The 23,073-nt window shown below is 45.1% G+C and overlaps 1 protein-coding gene across 1 annotated transcript in view; it reads left to right on the top strand.

Moving 5' to 3' along the window:
• LOC142312109 (uncharacterized) overlaps positions 1–23,073 on the top strand; it is a 120,456-nt gene that overhangs the window by 41,623 nt on the left and 55,760 nt on the right. The gene's annotated exons all lie outside the window — the stretch shown is intronic.

Below are 23,073 nucleotides of genomic sequence, written 5' to 3'. Positions count from 1 at the left end.
CATGGCTGGTAAGGATGGTAGTCGGGAAATCGAGTGAGATTTCAGATGCTTTCTGCAGTATGTTTGAAACTGCTGTAACAGCACGGACACAGGTTGGTGCTGCTTTTGTGACGTTGTCAAGTTGAGAGGAGTAGTACCCGATTATGTGATGTTTGTCCGTCTTCTGGGTGAGTACTCCTACGGCAAATCCTTGAAGCTCTGCTACGAACAGATTAAAGGTGAGATCATAGTTTGGTAGTGCCAGAGCAGATGCATCAATCACTAGTTCCTTGAGGTTTTGAAAGTTTTGTCAAGCTTCTTCTGTAAGGGAAAAAGGAACATTCTTTGTGCAATCATACAGCGGTTGCATGAGTAGTGACGCATTGGGAATCCACCGTCTGCATTTATCTCTGCTTGCTTTGCATCCTACTTCTGCCAGAAAGGTAAGCATTCCTCTTCACTAGGGAAGCACAGTAGTAAATCATCCACGTACTGGTAGATGTACTGCGAGAGGTAGCGGGAGGGGGGATTGTCTCAGCTGCGGTGGCGTAATTCCAGGCTTGACTAAAACCTTTACTGTGGGCACGGGTAGTGTGCCGAGGTCAGTTTTTGATGTGGACCAGAGTTTTGCAGGAACTTGTAGAAGTATTGGATCCGTGTTTACTTTACGTGTAACATCAGATTCTGGTTGATCTTCTATCATCTGGAGAGTTTACAGGATTTCTTCTGGGATATCTTCTGGAATTTGCAGGATAGCAGATCCATCTTCATTGTAGACAATCTGAGCTTGTAGTCTTGATAGTAGATCTTCTCCCACTAGGGCATCTCCACCCAGGGGGGACACTAAGAATTTAGACACGAACATGTGTGGTCCCAGTTTCACCTTCAGTGGATGTGTTATTGGGATTATCTGGGCTTGTCCATCAAATCCGGATACTACAGTAGCTTCAGATGAGATGGATCCTTCAGGCACTAGGTTCCTGGGGTTCAGGAGCGTGAGGCTCCTGAGTTCACCAAAGCTCTTATTTCCTTGTTGCCAATGTGAAGGGGGACATGTATAAATGGACCTCTGGCATCCCTATCCCGTGCTGCCGCAAGTCAGGCAGTCTTCTCCTCCTGACTCTCGGGTCGGTTTTGAGTGTCCCTCTTCTTCTTTCTACAGTCTCTGATCACGTCCTCTGACTCCCACAATAGTAGCAGGTCGGTGCCTTCCTTCTTGTACCTTCTGGCTGACCGTCCACTGCTGCTATGAAAACTTTCTTGTTGCTCCTTTAATCCTTTGCGTCGGTTTCTAAGCCACTTGCTTTGTTGACTAGAAGATCTATGTCTTCCATGTTTCTCCATTCTGGGCAGCACGCTTTCAATCTTTCTGCCAGAGGTGCATATATTCCATCCATGAAGGATCTTACCATCAGGCGACGTATTGCACCCGCTTGTAAGTCCAGCCCTTCATCTGCGAATGACTGCATCAATCTGTAGGAGACCTGTATTTGGTTCAGGTAACGTGAAAAACTGACTGGGTTTCTAGTCGGGTCTGGAGCATTTTGCAGGAAAGCAATCTGCTCGGCTGGAGTCCAGGGTACGTAGTCTTCATACGTACGGGGAACTGCATCTCTGGGAGCATCTGGGTTTTGTGGATTCACAGGTGGTCTTATCAGGACTCTTCTTTCCACTACGGGATAAAGAGGCACTGGTGCTGTGGCTCGTAGCTTGTGCTGTGGGGCTCCACAGGCTAGGCATGTTTTACTCCAGTCCGGATTTTGTTGGCCACAGTTTGTGCAGGTCCATTCCGGGGATCCTGCTATTTTTGGAGTCGTTCCAGGAGTAGCTGACAGGTACGGAGGAGGCTGCTGTTGATCCTTATTAGCCTTCTTCCCAGCTTCTTCCCATGTGTCTGATTCTTCATGGTATATCCAACCTTGATCGTGGGCTGTTTTTGCCATGTCAGAAAGAGTTCTGATCAGTTTAGTCCATGATTTATCTGCTATCACTCCTGCTCTAGTAGCTGTTATTGTATCCCATTTGTTGGGGTCCAATTGATCCTTCCCCTTCAATCCAAATGTCTTGAAAACTTCCTTGGACTGACTGGCTGTTCTCTTGCCATGATAACACGTAATGAGATGTTGCAGGGTGCATCCAGCTCTTCTGTCTTTTGATATTCCTTGTCCCATTCTTCGTCTATCTTCTTCAGCTTTTAGACCCTTGAACGTCCTTTGGACTAAACCTACCTATCCTGGAGATACTCAGAGACTAACTCCTTTTGTATTCCTACCTAAGGTGAGGTCTAGAACCACCTTTCCTGGAGATATTCAGAGACTAACTCCTTTTGTATTCCTACTGAAAGGTGGTGTCCTAACTTCAGAGGGGGCTGAGAATGTTGAATGGCGCTGGGTTACCCTTCTTGTAACAGAGATACACTCTATATCCGATAACAATGGCAAACAGGGCTATTCCCACTAACACTCACTGATGTATGGGATCTATAACAACCAACAAGGACAACAGCACAGAGGTAAAGCGCAGGAGAGCAGACACGCGACACACGGAGAGGCAGAGAAACACAGAGAAACAAACAAGCAAACAACCAAACAAGGCACAGAAAACATCAGCTGGCAAGGCTCTCTCAGAGTTCAGTAGAAACCCGCCAATAACCCAGTTTCTACTCACAGTGTACCATTTTGCACGTTGAGGAGAGGGGAGATCAGATGTGGGGAACATAAAGAGAAGAATAAGGTTCAACTCTTACCTGGCCAGGTGTTTCTGGTCCCCACGACTGGTCACCTCCCCCTCGGCTTGGCAAGACAGTCCACTGCGTCCTGGGATTAGAAACACGGGTCCCTGCTTTTCGGGCGCCAGATAATGTTAGGTTGACCTAACGGTCACAGCTATTGCCAGCGATGTCCGAATGCAGAGAGGGTACCGGTGACCCCCCTCTGCCCTCCCTTTAGCCTTCAATGAAAACAGGCAGACACCGTTATACACGTAAAGGCTAGGAGACGTGCGGCTCCGAATAGAAAAGTGTATTGGTATTGTTTACATTACAAAGTTATACAAAGTTGATTAGGGCGTAACTATGCAACATACATATTCATTAATCTACATTCATTAAGGCATGGATTGCATATTCCCAGCAAGAGAAATTAATATAATGACTTATACTCCCATAACAGTCTATGACGTTTCTTTTTCCATAACAAGAATGTTTTTCAGTCGTCTCTAAGTCAAAACATTCTGCGTCCTTGAAGTTGGTCTCATAGTTTATTACGCAAATAAGTCTGGTTCGGTCTTGCCAGGGAGAATGAATTTCTATTATTTTCTAAGTCAGTGAAAAAGGTTAACTCTTTCCTCACACGACCATGGTCAGGCCTCCTCTGAGTGGACCCTGTCTTGTTAAACACTAATCTTGTGTCTTGTAACACTAATGAGTCACATGACACCATGAGAGCAAATGGCTAATTGGGCAAAATGTGTCCATTTTCACTTAGGGGGTGTACTGACTTTTTTTCCAGCGGTGTAGACATTAATGGCTGTGTGTTCAGTTATTTAGAGGGCACAGCGAATTTACAGCGGTATGCAAGCTGTATACTAACTAATTTAGGTTGTATCAAAGTGCCACATCTTCAGCATTGTCCCATATGAAAAGATATAAAATACTTACAAAAATGTGATGGGTGTACTCACTTTTGTGTTAGACTATGTCCATTCATAAAAAATGAAAAAAATAAAATTGATTTATGTATATATATATATATATATATGTGTGTGTGTGTGTGTGTATATATATATATATATATATATATATATATGAGTGTATATATATATGTGTGAATATATATATATATATATATATATACAGTCATATGAAAAAGTTTGGGCACCCCTATTAATGTTAAAGGGAACCTGTCAGCAGAAATTTCCCCTAAAACCTAACAGATTCCCCCTCTGCAGCTCGTGGGCTGCATTCTAGAAAGGTCCCTGTTATTATTGGGCCCCCTTTCTGACCAAAAAAAAGAGTTTATAAAGAGGTACCTTTTTGGCTTCGGATTCTATAAATCAGACACGGGGGCGGGCAGCCTGATGGCCGTTATTCTGCCCCCTGGTCCTGTATGCCGCCCCCATCGCTGATTTCCATACTTTTGGACGCCGCCCACTGCTCCAGCCATCCCCGCGCATGCCCAGTGCCAGTCTCACGGGACTGAGCACTGTGACTGCTGGTGACGTGTGCGCAGGCAAGTGATTATGGGCGGGACTGTGACTGTTATCAGCAAGTACCCGCCCATAATCTCGTGAGCGCGCAAACCTCTCCAGCGTCACACTGTGCTCAGTGTAGATGCTAGACTGTATGGGCTGCTTCCAGGTATGACATCCCTTTGTCACGTGATAGTATTTTGAACACGCCCCTATCGCGTGACAAAGGGACGTCATCCCTGGAAGCAGCCCATACAGTCTAGCATCTACACTGAGCACAGTGTGACGCTGGAGAGGTTTGCGCGCTCACGAGATTATGGGCGGGTACTTGCTGATAACAGTCACAGTCCCGCCCATAATCACTTGCCTGCGCACACGTCACCAGCAGTCACAGTGCTCAGTCCCGTGAGACTGACACTGGGCATGCGCGGGGATGGCTGGAGCAATGGGCGGCGTCCAGAAGTATGGAAATCAGCGATGGGGGCGGCATACAGGACCAGGGGGCAGAATAACGGCCATCAGGCTGCCCGCCCCCGTGTCTGATTTATAGAATCCGAAGCCAAAAAGGTACCTCTTTATAAACTCTTTTTTTTGGTCAGAAAGGGGGCCCAATAATAACAGGGACCTTTCTAGAATGCAGCCCACGAGCTGCAGAGGGGGAATCTGTTAGGTTTTAGGGCAAATTTCTGCTGACAGGTTCCCTTTAACCTTTTTTCTTTTTAACAATTTGGGTTTTTGCAACAGCTATTTCAGTTTCATATATCTAATAACTGATGGACTCAGTAATATTTCTGGATTGAAATGAGGTTTATTGTACTAACAGAAAATGTGCAATCCGCATTTAAAAAAAAATTGACCGGTGCAAAAGTATGGCCACCCTTATCAATTTCTTGATTTGAACACTCCTAACTACTTTTTACTGATTGACTAAAGCACTAAATTGGTTTTGTAACCTCATTGAGTTTTGAACTTCATAGGCAGGTGTATCCAATCATGAGAAAAGGTATTTAAGGTGGCCACTTGCAAGTTGTTCTCCTATTTGAATCTCCTATGAAGAGTGGCATCATGGGCTCCTCAAAACAACTCTCAAATGATCTGAAAACAAAGATTATTCAACATAGTTGTTCAGGGGAAGGATACAAAAAGTTGTCTCAGAGATTTAACCCCTTCACCCCTGGCCACTAAAACTCCCTAATGACCGGGCCATTTTTTGCAATTCTGACCAGTGTCGTTTTGACAGGTTATAACTCTGGAACGCTTCAACGGATCCTGGCAATTGAGATTGTTTTTTCGTGACATATTGTACTTCATGTCAGTGGTAAATTTAGGCTGATATTTTTTGCGTTTATTTGTGAAAATTTTGGAAATTTTGCGAAAATTTCGCAATTTTCAAACTTTGAAAATTTATGCCCATAAATCTGAGAGATATGTCACACAAAATAGTTACTAAATAAAATTTCCCACATGTCTACTTTACAGCAGCGCAATTTTCAAAAAAAAATTTTTTTTTTCGTTAGGAAGTTAGAAGGGGTCAAAGTTCATCAGCAATTTCTCATTTTTCCAACAAAATTTACAAAATATTTTTTTTAGGGACCACATCACATTTGAGGTGACTTTGAGAGACCTAGGTGACAGAAAATACCCAAAAGTGACCCCATTCTAAAAACTGCACCCCTCACACTGCTCAAAACCACATCCAAGAAGTTTATTAACCCTTTAGGTGCTTCACAGGAACCAAAGCAATGTGGAAGGCAAAAATGAAAATTTTACTTTTTCACACACAAATGTTACTTTACCCATAAAATTTTCATTTTCACAAGGGAGAAAAGAGAAAGTGTACCATACAATTTATTGTGCATTTTCTCCTGAGTACGCTGATACCCCATATGTGGTAAAAATCAATTGTTTGGGCGCACGGCAGAGCTCGGAAGGGAAGCAGCGCCATTTGAATTTTTGAACGCAAAATTAGCTGGACTCATTAGCGGACACCATGTTGGGTTTGAAGACCCCCTGAGGTGCCTAAACAATGGAGCTCCCCCACAAGTGACCCCATTTTGGAAACTAGAGCCCTCAAATAATTTTTCTAGATGTTTGGTGAGCACTTTGAACCCCTGGTGGCTTCACAGAAGTTTATAACGTTGAGCCGTGAAAAGAAACATTTTTTTTTTTACCACAAAACTGTTGCTTCAACTAGGTAGCTTTTTTTGCACAAGGGTATCTTGAAATAATGCACCATAAAATGTATTGTGCATTTTCTCCTGAGTACGTAGATACCTCACATGTGGTGGAAATCAAATGTTTGGGCATACGGCAGTGCTTGGAAGGCAAGGAGCGCCATTTGAATTTTTGAGTGTAAAATTAGCTGCACTCATTAGCGGACGCCATGTCGGGTTTGAAGACCCCCTGAGGTACCTAAACAATGGAGCTCCCCCATAAGTGACCAAGTGACCTCATTTTGAAAACTAGAGCCCTCAAATAATTTTTCTAGATGTTTGGTGAGCACTTTGAACACCTAGGGTCTTCACAGAAGTTTATAATGTTGAGCCATGAAAAGAAAAAAAAATTTCACCACAAAACTGTTGCTTCAACTAGGTAGATTTTTTTTCACAACGGTATCAGGAAAAAATGCATCATGAAATTTATAGTGCATTTTTTCCTGAGTACGACGATACCTCATATGTGGTGGAAAGTAATTGTTTGGGCGCATGGCGGGGCTCAGAAGAGAAGAAGCACCATTTGACAGCAAAATTGGTTGGAATCATTAGCGGACGCCATGTCACGTTTGGAGACCCCCTATGGTGCCTAAACAGTGGAGCTCCCCCACAAGTGACCCCATTTTGGAAATTAGACCCCTCAAGGAATTTATCTAGATGTTTAGCGAGCCCCAAGGGGCTCCACAGAAGTTGATAATGTTGAGCCATGAATAAATTTTTTTTCACCACAAACCTGTTACTTGAACCAGGTAGCTTTTTTTTTCACAAGGGTATCAAGAAAAAATGCACCATAAAACGTATTGTGCAATTTCTCCTGAGTACGCAGATACCTCACATATGGTGGAAAGTAATTATTTGGGCATGTGGCGGGGCTCAGAAGAGAAGGAGCACCATTTGACAGCAAAATTGGTTGGAATCATTAGCGGACGCCATGTCACGTTTGGAGACCCCCTATGGTGCCTAAACAGTGGAGCTCCCCCACAAATAACCCCATTTTGGAACTAGACCCCTCAAGGAATTTATCTAGATGTTTGGTGAGCCCCTTGTATCTCCAGGGGCTCCACAGAAGTTCATAACGTTGAACCGTGAAAATTATTTTTTTTTTTTAACACAAAATTTTTGCATCAATCGGGTAGCATTTTTTTTTACAACGGTATCAGGAAAAAATGCACCATAAAACGTATTCTGCAATTTTTTCTGAGTACGCAGATACCTCATATGTGGTGGAAATCAATTGTTTGGGCGCATGGTGGGGCTCAGAAGAGAAGGAATGCCATTTGACTTTTCAAACGCACAGACGCGGTGCACTGATCGGCCGCTGCAGGACACACGGTCGGATGAAATACAAAAAGCGTCGGGGATACGGAAAAAAAAAACCAGTCACGCCAAAAATTGAGCAGGGATGCCGATCCGTTATGTGCATCCCTGATCAGCGCTTGGCGGGATGCACGGACAGATGCGATACAAAAAGCGTCGTGGATACGGAATAAAAGTCACGCCAAAAATTGACCATGGATGTAGATACGTTATGTGCATCCCTGATCAGTGCTTGGCGGGACGCACAGACAGATGCAATACAAAAAGCGTCGGGGATACGGAAAAAAAGTCACGCCAAAAATTGAGCAGGGATGCAGATACACGGACGGATGAGGTGTAAAAATGTTATACCCACAGTACCCAGAGGATTAGCAGAGGAGGATCACTGACCAGAAGAACTGCAGGAGGAACAGAAGGCAAGCGAGATGGACAGCTTTACAGGAGCAGCAGGCAGGACGTTGGACAACTCTGCAGAATACCCAGGAAGGACCCAGCGATGGAGGCAGATGTGATCGGGCCAGTGAAGACCTCGGACGACCCAGTGAAGGCAGGTAAGAGGACGTCGGGGGGACAACAGAGGGGGAGGGGGAGAGGGAGAGCAGAGGGGGATACCGGAGAAGCAAAGAAGGAAGGAAGCAGAATAGAGATCACAGAGGAGGCAGGCAGATCGCAGGGGGAGCAGATCGGGATGTCGGAGGGCAGATCGGGGTGTGGGGGGGCAGATCGCAGGGGGGCACGGGCAGGGGCCATCACGGGAGCGCGCAGGGGCCATAACGGGAGCACGTAGGGGCCATAACGGGAGCGCGCACGGGCTGCAAGGTGAGCACAGTACTCACGTGGAGCAGGAGCAGTCACATCAGCGGCGGCGGCAGCAGCGGTTGCGGCGTGGTACCACAAGTACCAGCCAGTCCACGCTGCAGACATGTTGGGGGAGGCTCCCCAGACCAGCACAGGCCTGGGGAGGGCGGCCACCTGCACACCTGCAGATCAGACCGCCCCACTGCACGCTGATTGGAGCAATTGCGCGTCATAGCATGATCGCTCCAATCAGTGCTGCAGGGGCTGGGGCCGACATGTTTGAGGTCCACCTATGATATGCTGCAGCTGCTACAGCATCTCATAGGTGGATCTCACAGTATCGCACTAATTCAGGCATTATTTTTGCCAAAATTAGTGCGAACGATGTGGTTGGCGGTTCAGATTTTAACAGCCAATCACATCGATCGACGATGGGGGGGTGGCGATGCCACCCCCCCTGGGGTCAAGCAAAGGTCCCCTGCTGTAAGAAACAGCAGGGGACATCATTTGAAAGCCGTTGCTATGGCCACGGCAATCAAATGAACTTTAGGCAGTAAAGTTACGTCCCTGGTCGTTAAGTCACGTTAAAATAGGATGTAATTTTACTGCCCGTGGTCGTGAAGGGGTTAAACTGTCAGTTTCCACTGTGAGGAACATGTTAAGGAAATGGAAGAACACAGGTACAGTTCTTGTTAAGCCCAGAAGTGGCAGGCCAAGAAATATATCAGAAAGGCAGAGAAGAAGAATGGTGAGAACAGTCAAGGACAAGCCACAGACCACCTCCAAAGATCTGCAGCATCATCTTGCTGCAGATGGTGTCAATGTGCATCGGTCAACAATACAGCGCACTTTACACATGGAGAAGCTGTATGGGAGAGTGATGCGAAAGAAGCCGTTTCTGCAAGCACGCCACAAACAGAGTCGCCTGAGGTATGCAAAAGCACATTTGGACAAGCCAGTTATATTTTGGAAGAAGGTCCTGTGGACAGATGAAACAAAGATTGAGTTGTTTGGTCATACCAAAAGGCGTTATGCATGGAGGCAAAAAAACACGGCATTCCAAGAAAAGCACTTGCTACCCACAGTAAAATTTAGTGGAGGTTCCATCATGCTTTGGGGCTGTGTGGCCAATGCCGGCACCGGGAATCTTGTTAAAGTTGAGGGTCGCATGGATTCAACTCAGTATCAGCAGATTCTTGACAATAATGTGCAAGAATCAGTGACGAAGTTGAACTTACACAGGGGATGGATATTTCAGCAAGACAATGATCCAAAACACCGCTCCAAATCTACTCAGGCATTCATGCAGAGGAATAATTACAATGTTCTGGAATGGCCATCCAAGTCCCCAGACCTGAATATCATTGAACATCTGTGGGATGATTTGAAGCGTGCTGTCCATGCTCGGCGACCATCAAACTTAACTGAACTGGAATTGTTTTGTAAACAGGAATGGTCAAATATACCTTCAGCCAGGATCTAGGAACTCATTAAAAGCTACAGGAAGCAACTAGAGGCTGTTATTTTTGCAAAAGGAGGATCTACAAAATATTAATGTCACTTTTATGTTGAGGTGCCCATACTTTTGCACCGGTGAAATTTTGTTTAAATGCGGATTGCGGGGGGCGTGTCCTGGCCATGAGGGAATGAGGTTGTGCTTTTGCCTCAGCTCCCCCTTATCTCCCAGGAAATCAGCTACTACATTAATTTTTTCGGCCCTCTATCCCGGACTATGAGCACAAGGAGGTGGAGGGGAGCTCAGGGACACCTTTCCAGGCAGAATCGAGGCAGCATCCAGCGATTTCTGGCTAAACCAACAGTGGCACAGATGGAGCAGGAGGGAAGTAAGATGGCCGCTGGCCTTGTCAGCTATGCAGCAGTGGCAGCGGGGGAAGGGGCGCACAGAGTACCTGTCAGAGGCACACAGCAGAGAACAGCCCGAGGAGCAGAAGGTGGAGGCAGGAATCCAGATGGTGACAGATCCTGTGCAGCTAGAGAAGTGGGGTTTGAGGAGCCAGGTACTCGGAGGGAGCAGGCTCTGGTGTCTTCACAGCATGGGGAGCAGGTCCTGGCAGAGGGAGAGGAGGTGGACGGGCGGCAGGTGAGAGGCCTGGGCCTTGCAAACTCTGCAGCTTCTCCTGGAGGAGGGGAGAGGGATCTGACTTTGCCCCTTAGCCCTTCACTGTCAATGGAGCTCCAGAAGGGACAGGAGGATGGGGCTCCCTGGACCTCCAGCCCATTGCTACTCATTGGCACTGCAGCTGCTGTGACAGGCACAGAGGTCAGAGCTAATATAGAAGATATGGAGAGTATGGAGCACTCCACCAGCCAGATTTCTCAGCATGTCAGCACTCTGGGGCTGGGACAGGAAGGTTCCGGTGTCCTGAGGGAGCTAAGGGAGCTCAGAGCAAGAATCATCAGCATCCCATCCAGAGAGGACATGGAAGGCTATATCTCCAGACTGGAGAAGGCGTGCAGGTCAGAGCTGACAGAAGTGCGTTCCAGTGTGCAGAATATAGATGCAAGGGTCCTGTCTCAGGAGACCCAATTACAAGAAATGCAGAAGGACTTATCCTCTCATAAAGAGTTGCTAGAGACCCAATCTCGCCAGCTCCACTACCTGACTGAAGCACTGGACGATGCAAAGAACAGAGGACGACGCAACAACTTAAGAGTACGGAGTCTGCCAGAGTCCGTTGATTCCAGGGAACTCCCACGTGTCCTCCAAAGAATCTTCAACAAGATATTGGGGCTCCCTCCAGCCACAGAGATCGAACTTGATAGAGCACACAGATCCTTGGGACCCAAACCAGCGGCCTCGGAGTTCCCGCGGGACGTGATCTGTCGGGTCCACCATTATTTACAAAAGGAGTCTATTCTACTGAAGCTCCGGGAAGGGGTATCGATCCTTTTCCAAAAGATTAAGTTGCAGATCCTACCCGACCTCTCTCGTCTTACTCTCCAGAGGAGGAGAGCACTACGGCCTCTTTTGGAGCTCCTTCGGTCACGGGACTTGGTGTACAGCTGGGGCTTCCCTTTTCGCCTTCAAGTCTGCAGTGGCGGCCGAATGCACGTTCTTCATTCACCAGAGGATCTGACACCCTTTTCAGAGGCCTTGAATGTCCCCAGAGGTGAAATCGAGGACTGGCCTTCTATTCCAAGAGAATTCTCGTGGGGGCTTCCTCAGCGTCCTCCAAGAAGTAATCGCGGGAAGAGGAAGATGGGAGGAGGAGGTCGTCCATCTACCAAGGACTGATGTTCGTCAAGACGGGGCTTGTATGCTTCTCACACTTTATACTGTACTTGAGTAGTATTGTTATTTGGGGGTTGGATGCGGAGGGCTGATTGAGGGGCTAAGTTTAAGTTAATGAAGTCATGGGAGAGGTTTAACACTAGATATAATAACTGACGTGAGTCGAAACGGTTCCCTCTCTCTGCCGCTACAATTTTGCCCTCCTGCCCCCGATTCTTGTAGTTTCATGCTTTTACAGAATTCCTAGCAGTTTCATATTGGACATGTATGGTTATGATTAACACCCCCCCGTTTTTCATGTTTCCTTCCGCTTCCTCCTTCTGTGTCCCATTTGGCCTTTTATCGCCTTTTTTCGGGCCCGTGCTCCACGACCTCTCTCTTACCCCTTTCTTCTTGACCCCTGTGGCCCTCTGTCCCCCCACCCCTGTCCCCGTCCCCCCCCTTTTTTTTTTTTTTTTCTCTCCTTCCCCCCCTTCCTCCCTCCCTTTTTTCCTCCCCCCCTTTTTTTTTTTTTTTTCTCTCTTCCCCCCCTTTTTTCCTTTCCCTCTTTTTTTTTTTCTCACTCCTTCCCCCCCTTCTTCCCCCCCTTTTTTCCTTTCCCCCTGTTTTTTTTTTCTTTTCTCTTTTCTTTCTACCTCTCTCTTCTCCCTCCCTTCCTTCCCCTGAGGGGGGTGGGTCGTGGGGGGGGAAGGATTGCGGGGTGCGCATCTGAGCTGGGGTTTGTCTGTGGTTTGGGTTTTATAATGAGGCCTGGGAGGGGGGGCTTCCGTCCTGGAAAGTACACGCCTGGTTTGGGTTTACGCGTCGCGGATTGAGTGACGCTTGAAAGCAATACCCAGGAATTACCGCATTTGTTGGGCTTACAGTTTGTAATCTTTGTTTTCCCTTTTCTTTTTCTCTATTTCATAGCCTAATCTTTTCTTGATTCTTGCTGCATTTCTTGCTCCTTACTCTGGTCATCTCTCTTTCTCCTTCTTCACCCCTATCCTTAGGTGTGGGACCCCAGTGCTCGGCATGACGCAACTTAATTTTGGCTCCCTTAATTGTAAAGGGTTGAATGTGCCGCAAAAGAGATCGCAAATATTTTATGCTATGCATAAACAGAGGACTCAGGTGTTATTATTACAAGAGACCCATTTTAAAGCAGGCCAGGTCCCAGTTCTTAGGGATAGATTTTACACAACATGGTTTCACAGCCCTAACCCGACTGATAAATCCGGGGGGGTCTCCATTGCTCTCCATAAGTCATTGGTGTTCTCCGTGATCGACTCTTTGGTGGATCCTGAGGGTAGATTTATATTTCTGAAGCTCCAGATTGGTGTGGGTGTATATACCGTAGCTAACTGGTATATTTACCCAACTCCAGACCCACTGTGGCATGCTCTTCCCTCCTGTCTCGGCTGGCGGAATTTGCAGAAGGGACTTTAATAGCTGGGGGGGACTTTAATTTCACCTTTGAACCGGCAATTGATACCTCCTCGGGGCGGCATTTTATTTCACAAAAAAGGATGTTGGCACTAGGGAAAAAGTTGCAAGCATTACAATTGGTTGATATTTGGAGGGCACTGCATCCCACGAAGAGGGATTACTCTTATTTCTCCCCAATTCATTCATCTTACAGCCGTATAGATATGTTGTGGATTAGCCAACACGCCATGCCATGGCGAGCCCAGGCCTCCATAGGGTCTATAGGTCTATCGGACCATGCACTGGTGTTTGTCAAACTCACTCCCCCAGACGGTTCGCGGCGACCATGGACGTGGCGTCTTAATGAACATCTACTTAAAGACGACTTATGTGTAGCAGAAATACGACAGGTGATGAGTGATTTCTTGGAAATTCACGCTCAGGACCAGACGGCCTTGCCGACACAGTGGGAGGCCCTTAAATGTGTGGTGCGGGGTATATTAATAAATCATGGATCAAGACTTAAACGGGAGAGGGCCTCTCTGATTACCTCTTTGGTTCAGCGAATACAGACCTTGGAGGCATCCCACAAAAAATCCTTATCGGCCTCGGTGTACGCTGAATTGGTGGGATCCCGGGAGGAACTTAGGGGGCTCTTAGATCAGAAATACTATGCACAGAGGGTACGTTTACAGAAATACTTATATGAACATGCAGACAAGTGTGGAAGGGCATTAGCCAGGTTTATTCACCCGAGGAAACTCACAAATCATATCGCGAAAATTAAGGACAGAGGAGGACATATGATTCAGGACCCGGTTAAAATAGCTGAAGAGTTCCGTGCCTTTTATGGGGACCTGTACAACATAAAGGGTCAGTTTACTGATATGTCACCGACGGCACTCAATAATAAGATTGAGGACTATGTCCAGCGGACTGCCTTGCCTAGGCTAGCGCAATCAGAAATTGAGACGCTGGAGTCAGATTTTACGGAAGAGGAGATATCTTTGGTTATCAGCGAAACCCCAGTAGGTAAGAGCCTGGGACCGGATGGTTTTACAACTAAATTTTTTTGAATTTTTAGGGAACAAATTGTCCCCTTTTTGACACGGGTCTTTAACTCGGTGCCTGCTGGAGCATCTTTTGTTCCTCAGTCTCTAGAGGCGCATATATGTGTAATTCCGAAGCCAGGGAAGGACCCGGTTAATGTCTCCAATTACCGTCCCATATCATTGATTAATATAGATGTCAAATTCTTTTCAAAAGCTCTCGCCAATAGACTGGCACCTTTGCTTCCAAAAGTGATACACACGGACCAGGTGGGTTTTGTGGGGGGCCGAGAGGCAAGAGACAACACGAATAAGACGTTTCTTCTGCTGGCTCGGGCGAAGGCAAAGGCACTACCTATGTGTTTACTTTCCATAGATGCGGAGAAAGCCTTCGACCGGGTCAGCTGGAGTTTCATGTTGGCAGCGTTGAGACAGGTGGGGATAGGTGACAGGTTCCTTAGAGGAGTGGCCTCCCTTTATAGTACACCGACTGCCAGAATAAAGGTAAATGGGTCCTTGTCCGCGCCAATTAGCATACAAAATGGTACCAGACAGGGTTGTCCCTTATCCCCCCTCCTATTTGTTCTCGTAATGGAGCATTTGGCTTTGGCCATTAGACAGAATCCAGATATAAAAGGGATAGAGGTGGGAGAGCATCATTGTAAAGCGGCATTATATGCAGATGACCTCCTCCTATACATTACACAGCCCCACATATCCTTTCCCTCCTTGGTTAAGGAAATTGAGAACTTCGGACATATAAGCAACTTTAAAGTTAACTATAATAAATCAGAAGCCTTGAATTTCACTCTGCCGGGGAGGGAAGTAGATCATATTGCATCCAACTTTCCTTTTAGATGGCAGACTTCGGCCCTGACTTATCTGGGGGTGGCGGTACCACGGGACAGTACCAAGATTTTTCACCTCAATTACCTCCCTTTGTTGGAACGCACTATGAGAGATCTTAAACAAATCGATAGACAGAAACTGTCCTGGTTTGGACGTATTAATGTCATCAAGATGGATGTTCTCCCTCGTTTTCTATATATCTTTCAAACTGCCCCTATAGCACTACCATCGTTTTTCTTCACCAGAATGCAGTCAATTATTAACAAATTTGTGTGGGGAGGGAGGAGCTCTCGGGTGGGGAGGAGAGTGTTGAGTAGAGGTAAGGGAGAGGGGGAGGAAGGGTTGCCAGACTTTAAAAAGTACCACAAGGCGTCTCTTCTGCTGAGACTAATGGATTGGCAATTAAATAGGAGCACTAAACAATGGGTGAGTCTGGAGCAGGTTTGGTCCGAAACGCCCCTGCGGTTCCTCCCGCGGATCACACCGCTGCGGAGGGGACGGATAGATGGAGAGGCAGAGTTTCTCAGGGCATCCCTGAGGGTCTGGGATGTTGAGTGCAGGCGGGGATCTCTCTCAAGGGGTCCTGGTCCACTCTCACCGCTTTTCTCTAACCCGGAGTTCCCCCCAGGGATGGGAGTCGAGCGTTTCTTAGGTTGGAGGAGGGGTGAGGACACACGGATAGCCCAGACTTTGCACGGTTTGGAAGTACCCCCCTTTTCGGCCCTTTTGCTCCCAGAGGGTCGGCATCCAACGGCTTGGCTGGAATACCTTCAACTTAGGTCCTTCTTGATGGTTGACAACAGACGTGGGCTTTTTGCGGCTCAGCCCACAAAATTTGAACAATTGTTTTTGCGGGAGGATTCTCCTGGGCATCTCTTGTCTCTGGTTTACTCCTTCCTGATTACAGAGGCGGACATGGGAGACCTTAAATATATCGAGAAGTGGAATAGAGATTTGGGGACTTTCATTCCTGAGGAGGACTGGAAAAAGTCCTTTATCCTCACTCATAAATTTTCCATCGCCTGTGCAGCACAGGAAAAAAATTATAAGATTCTGACCCGTTGGTACAGGTGCCCGGATACTCTACACGCAATATTTCCCGGGGTCTCAGATAGCTGCTGGAGGTGCGGAAGGGGAAGGGGGACAATGCTGCATATCTGGTGGGACTGCCCATTGATACAACCTTTCTGGAGGTCCGTGTTCAAAGCATACGCTGTGATTTGCGGAGAGCAGTTGGTGGGTTCCCCTCAGATGGCGCTGCTTTCAATTCTCCCGGGATCGCTTAAATCACAGAAAGTGGGCCTTCTGAGATACTGTCTTACGCCGGCACGCATGGTGATCCCGAGATACTGGAAATCGACTGGGGTGCCATCTGTGAGGGAGTGGTTTGCGGAGATGGCCATCATCCACAGGATGGAGTCCCTAACGGCAGAAACCAATGACTCAGTGGATAAATTTCTTAGGATCTGGACCCCCTGGACCCTGGCTCTTGATTCTCTACCATTTCAGAACCTTATTGGTAACGCATGACGCGTGTTACGTTAGTCCAATGTAGCGGCCCGAGTACTGGGGAGGTAATCCCTACCATGCCTTCCCTCCCTCTCTTTCTGTTGCTCTTCTCTCCCCTTTTTCCTTCTCTTCTTTTTCTTATCTTTCCCCCTTGCTACTTTCCTTTCTCTCTGGTTCTCGTTAAATCTTCAAATTTTTTCCTTTTCTTTTTTGTTTTCGGCAGTAGCCTCACTTTGCTTGAGGTGTAGTTCTCAATTGGAAGGAGATTGTCTGTATTATAAAAGGTGGTTACATGTCATATGCGTGCCTTATGATAGTAAGAGAAGGGGTGTTAGTTAGGATGTGGCTTATACTCTTCTCTGTAAGTTGACATGAAGTAATCACGTATTTGAATCTTCTTTTTTTTTTCTTCCTGTAAATTCTCTTGTTTACTTTAATAAAGAAAGATTAAACATAAATGCGGATTGCACATTTTCTGTTAGTACAATAAACCTTATTTCAGTCCAGAAATATTACTGAGTCCATCAGTTATTAGATATATGAAACTGAAATAGCTGTTGCAAAAACCCAAATTGTTATAAAGAAAAAAGGTTAACATTAATAGGAGTGCCCAAACATTTTCATATGACTGTATATATATATATATATATATATATATATACTGTATATATGTATTTTACCGCATTTTTCGTATTATAAGACGCACTTTTCCTCCCAAAAATTGAGGGATACCGCCAAGGCTTTTGAATTGCGGCAGAGCTCCTAGGTGCAGGATCCTTCCAGATTCCAGAGGATCCTTGAGGAAGGGGACCAGTAACGCCCCCAAAACACGTGTCGGATCAAGCTCAGTGCACCTATTTTCTTTTCACAGCGGAACAGCCGGTTCTTGTGTCTAATCAAGTTTCTGGATCTCAAATCTGCTGAAAGGGGTTAATGCCCTAGCTAATCCTCCGGAATCTGGAAGGATCCTGCACCTAGGAGCTCTGCCGCAATTCAAAAGCCTTGGCGGTATCTTCATTTCAGGAAATCAGGCGCCTACACAGGGGAGGAATTTGTTATATCTCCGTTGAAAATACCATGATCAGGTACTTCTAAAAAGCGCTCAGGCGGTATTTTCTCTCCATGAAACCAGGAGCCTGCACAAGGAAAAAACCTGCTGTGTTCTTGCCTAAACCCTATACTCAGGTACATGTAAAAACTCACAGCACAAAGACAGCCTGTTTTATTCTGCTGGAGACTTTGTATCCAGGTCCCGAGAAACCTGTAGCGCAGAGACTGCAACTATCTGCTAAATTGCTACATTCTTGGAAATATTGAGCGGTAATACGCTAGATGTGCTGACAATAATAATCCTGATAAAGGCAATTGCGGCTTTTGTGGAGTGCACGTATTAAAGCAATATTTGAAGATCTTATGTTATTGTAGTACAGAAGTCATCTATCCTTAAAACGGAGATTTGTTTTGTGCACATTGTGAACTATTAGAAAACCTTCCCTGAGGTTTTTATTTAATATTTTAATATTTTTATTTAGTAACTTTATCACAATTGCAAATTGTATACAAGTACTTGTATTTTTGTAATCTATATTAGCAGATGGTAGCTGTCGGCCGAGACTCCATATGCTTTATTGACTTGTGGTATTTTATAATAGAGTGTGTGAAACCCCCTGTTTTTTATTGTGTGAGTGGAGAACAAAATAAAATAAAATACTATTTTTTTCCAAGTTTACATTGTTGTGGATCAGCGCAAATTTATATATAGGATTTATCTATATTATACATATGAATTTATTTTTTCAAAGGCAATAAAGGGGTTTTTTGCCTAAAAAATTAGCTGCAGAACCAATTGAAACATTGGGTTTAGCGCTGACCTTGTATTTATTTATATATATATATATATATATATGGTACATACAAATACTGATAAAATTTGCAACCATTAACAGGATTTTCTAGTCCAAAGCTACAAATCTGCGGTCACTCTATGTATCGTACACACTGCGCAGTGTGAGAATTCTATGGTGCTGTCAGCAACAGACACGTGACCGCAAGTATGTGATTTGCTTACTTGGGGTCACATGCCGCTAGATTGTAACTGGCCTTTCTCAATGCAAGTTTAACGAGCAAGGCTGGATACAGCCTAGTTGGAATGTAGCTGGAAGTATGCAATTCTCATAATTGTGGTCAAATGACTGCCAGCTCCTGGCGCTGTAGAAAACTCACAGCATACATGGAGTGCAATGTGAGTATTCACAAGTCTGCAGTCACAGAGAGTGACCGCAGCCATGTAGATTCAGACTGGACAACTTCTTTTAACTTGCAGTTGAAAAAAATATACAGTTAGGTCCAGAAATATTTGGACAGTGACACAAGTTTTGTTATTTTAGCTGTTTACAAAAACATGTTCAGAAATACAATTATATTTATAATATGGGCTGAAAGTGCACACTCCCAGCTGCAATATGAGAGTTTTCACATCCAAATCGGAGAAAGGGTTTAGGAATCATAGCTCTGTAATGCATAGCCTCCTCTTTTTCAAGGGACCAAAAGTAATTGGACAAGGGACTCTAAGGGCTGCAATTGACTCTGAAGGTGTCTCCCTCGTTAACCTGTAATCAATGAAGTAGTTAAAAGGTCTGGGGTTGATTACATGTGTGTGGTTTTGCATTTGGAAGCTGTTGCTGTGACCAGACAACATGCGGTCTAAGGAACTCTCAATTGAGGCGAAGCAGAACATCCCGAGGCTGAAAAAAAAGAAAAAATCCATCAGAGAGATAGCAGACATGCTTGGAGTAGCAAAATCAACAGTCGGGTACATTCTGAGGAAAAGGGAATTGACTGGTGAGCTTGGGAACTCAAAAAGGCCTGGGCGTCCACGGATGACAACAGTGGTGGATGATCGCCACATACTTTCTTTGGTGCAGAAGAACCCGTTCACAACATCAACTGAAGTCCAGAACACTCTCAGTGAAGTAGGTGTATCTTTCCCTAAGTCAACAGTAAAGAGAAGACTCCATGAAAGTAAATACAAAGGGTTCACATCTAGATGCAAACCATTCATCAATTCCAAAAATAGACAGGCCAGAGTGAAATTTGCTGAAAAACACCTCATGAAGCCAGCTCAGTTCTGGAAAAGTATTCTATGGACAGATGAGACAAAGATCAACCTGTACCAGAATGATGGGAAGAAAAAAGTTTGGAGAAGAAAGGGAACGGCACATGATCCAAGGCACACCACATCCTCTGTAAAACATGGTGGAGGCAACGTGATGGCATGGGCATGCATGGCTTTCAATGGCACTGGGTCACTTGTGTTTATTGATGACATAACAGCAGACAAGAATAGCCGGATGAATTCTGAAGTGTACCGGGATATACTTTCAGCCCAGATTCAGCCAAATGCCGCAAAGTTGATCGTACGGCGCTTCATAGTACAGATGGACAATGACCCCAAGCATACAGCCAAAGCTACCCAGGAGTTCATGAGTGCAAAAAAGTGGAACATTCTGCAATGGCCAAGTCAATCACCAGATCTTAACCCAATTGAGCATGCATTTCACTTGCTCAAATCCAGACTTAAGACGGAAAGACCCACAAACAAGCAAGACCTGAAGGCTGCGGCTGTAAAGGCCTGGCAAAGCATTAAGAAGGAGGAAACCCAGCGTTTGGTGATGTCCATGGGTTCCAGACTTAAGGCAGTGATTGCCTCCAAAGGATTCACAACAAAATATTGAAAATAAAAATATTTTGTTTGGGTTTGGTTTATTTGTCCAATTACTTTTGACCTCCTAAAATGTGGAGTGTTTGTAAAGAAATGTGTACAATTCCTACAATTTCTATCAGATATTTTTGTTCAAACCTTCAAATTAAACGTTACAATCTGCACTTGAATTCTGTTGTAGAGATTTCATTTAAAATCCAATGTGGTGGCATGCAGAGCCCAACTCGCGAAAATTGTGTCACTGTCCAAATATTTCTGGACCTAACTGTAATATACATATACATTGGGGGAAAAAAAGTATTTAGTCAACCACCAATTGTGCAAGTTCTCTTACTTAAAAAGATGAGAGAGGCCTGTAATTGCCATCATAGGTGACCACAACTATGAGAGACAAAATGAGAAAACAAATCCAGAAAATCACCTTGTCTGATTTGGTAAGATTTTATTTGCAAATTCTGGTGGAAAATAAGTATTTGGTCAATAACAAACGTTAATCTCAATATTTTGTTATATATCCTTTGTTGGCAATGACAGAGGTCAAACGTTTTCTGCAAGTTTTCACAAGGTTAATAATATAACAATGGTCTGCACTCAGACTGAAGCAGATGATGGTGCACGTGAAAAGAGGGCGATGCCCTAGAGTCATATAATAATAAATTCACTGCACTCAAATTTGTAAATTTGCAAAGAGTGAGAAATAATTTATTGGAGCAAAGTGGTCAAGCAACATCCAACGACGTTTCGACCCACCTGGGTCTTAGTCAAGTCGCTGTATAGTAGGTGACTGAAGGGTGAAGCATGATGTGCACTGACGCACTGAAGTATATGGAAAAGGTGCCTTGAGGATATATGTGGTTTGCAAGCGCAGCAGCGCTGTTGCTATTTGATTCTTGTTAGGACACGAGAATCAAATAGCAACAGCGCTGCTGCGCTTGCAAACCACATACAGTTAGGTCCAGAAATATTTGGACAGTGACACAAGTTTTGTTATTTTAGCTGTTTACAAAAACATGTTCAGAAATACAATTATATATATAATATGGGCTGAAAGTGCACACTCCCAGCTGCAATATGAGAGTTTTCACATCCAAATCGGAGAAAGGGTTTAGGAATCATAGCTCTGTAATGCATAGGCTCATCTTTTTCAAGGGACCAAAGGTAATTGGACAAGGGACTCTAAGGGCTGCAATTAACTCTGAAGGCGTCTCCCTCGTTAACCTGTAATCAATGAAGTAGTTAAAAGGTCTGGGGTTGATTACAGGTGTGTGGTTTTGCATTTGGAAGCTGTTGCTGTGACCAGATAACATGCGGTCTAAGGAACTCTCAACTGAGGTGAAGCAGAACATCCTGAGGCTGAAAAAAAAGAAAAAATCCATCAGAGAGATAGCAGACATGCTTGGAGTAGCAAAATCAACAGTCGGGTACATTCTGAGAAAAAAGGAATTGACTGGTGAGCTTGGGAACGCAAAAAGGCCTGGGCGTCCACGGATGACAACAGTGGTGGATGATCGCCGCATACTTTCTTTGGTGAAGAAGAACCCGTTCACAACATCAACTGAAGTCCAGAACACTCTCAGTGAAGTAGGTGTATCTGTCTCTAAGTCAACAGTAAAGAGAAGACTCCATGAAAGTAAATACAAAGGGTTCACATCTAGATGCAAACCATTCATCAATTCCAAAAATAGACAGGCCAGAGTTAAATTTGCTGAAAAACACCTCATGAAGCCAGCTCAGTTCTGGAAAAGTATTCTATGGACAGATGAGACAAAGATCAACCTGTACCAGAATGATGGGAAGAAAAAAGTTTGGAGAAGAAAGGGAACGGCACATGATCCAAGGCACACCACATCCTCTGTAAAACATGGTGGAGGCAACGTGATGGCATGGGCATGCATGGCTTTCAATGGCACTGGGTCACTTGTGTTTATTGATGACATAACAGCAGACAAGAGTAGCCGGATGAATTCTGAAGTGTACCGGGATATACTTTCAGCCCAGATTCAGCCAAATGCCGCAAAGTTGATCGGACGGCGCTTCATAGTACAGATGGACAATGACCCCAAGTATACAGCCAAAGCTACCCAGTAGTTCATGAGTGCAAAAAAGTGGAACATTCTGCAATGGCCAAGTCAATCACCAGATCTTAACCCAATTGAGCATGCATTTCACTTGCTCAAATCCAGACTTAAGACGGAAAGACCCACAAACAAGCAAGACCTGAAGGCTGCGGCTGTAAAGGCCTGGCAAAGCATTAAGAAGGAGGAAACCCAGCGTTTGGTGATGTCCATGGGTTCCAGACTTAAGGCAGTGATTGCCTCCAAAGGATTCGCAACAAAATATTGAAAATAAAAATATTTTGTTTGGGTTTGGTTTATTTGTCCAATTACTTTTGACCTCCTAAAATGTGGAGTGTTTGTAAAGAAATGTGTACAATTCCTACAATTTCTATCAGATATTTTTGTTCAAACCTTCAAATTAAACGTTACAATCTGCACTTGAATTCTGTTGTAGAGATTTCATTTAAAATCCAATGTGGTGGCATGCAGAGCCCAACTCGCGAAAATTGTGTCACTGTCCAAATATTTCTGGACCTAACTGTATGTCCTCAAGGCACCTTTTCCATATACTTCAGTGCCTCAGTGCACATCATCCTTCACCCTTCAGTCACCTACTATACAGCGACTTGACTAAGACCCAGGTGAGTCGAAACATCGTTGGATGTTGCTTGACCACTTTGCTCCAATAAATTATTTCTCACTCTTTGCAAATTTACAAATTTGAGTGCAGTGA

Source organism: Anomaloglossus baeobatrachus, chromosome 5 (assembly GCF_048569485.1).
Source record: "Anomaloglossus baeobatrachus isolate aAnoBae1 chromosome 5, aAnoBae1.hap1, whole genome shotgun sequence".
Lineage (NCBI taxonomy): Eukaryota > Metazoa > Chordata > Amphibia > Anura > Aromobatidae > Anomaloglossus > Anomaloglossus baeobatrachus.
This window is presented reverse-complemented; position numbering and strand designations above follow the sequence as displayed.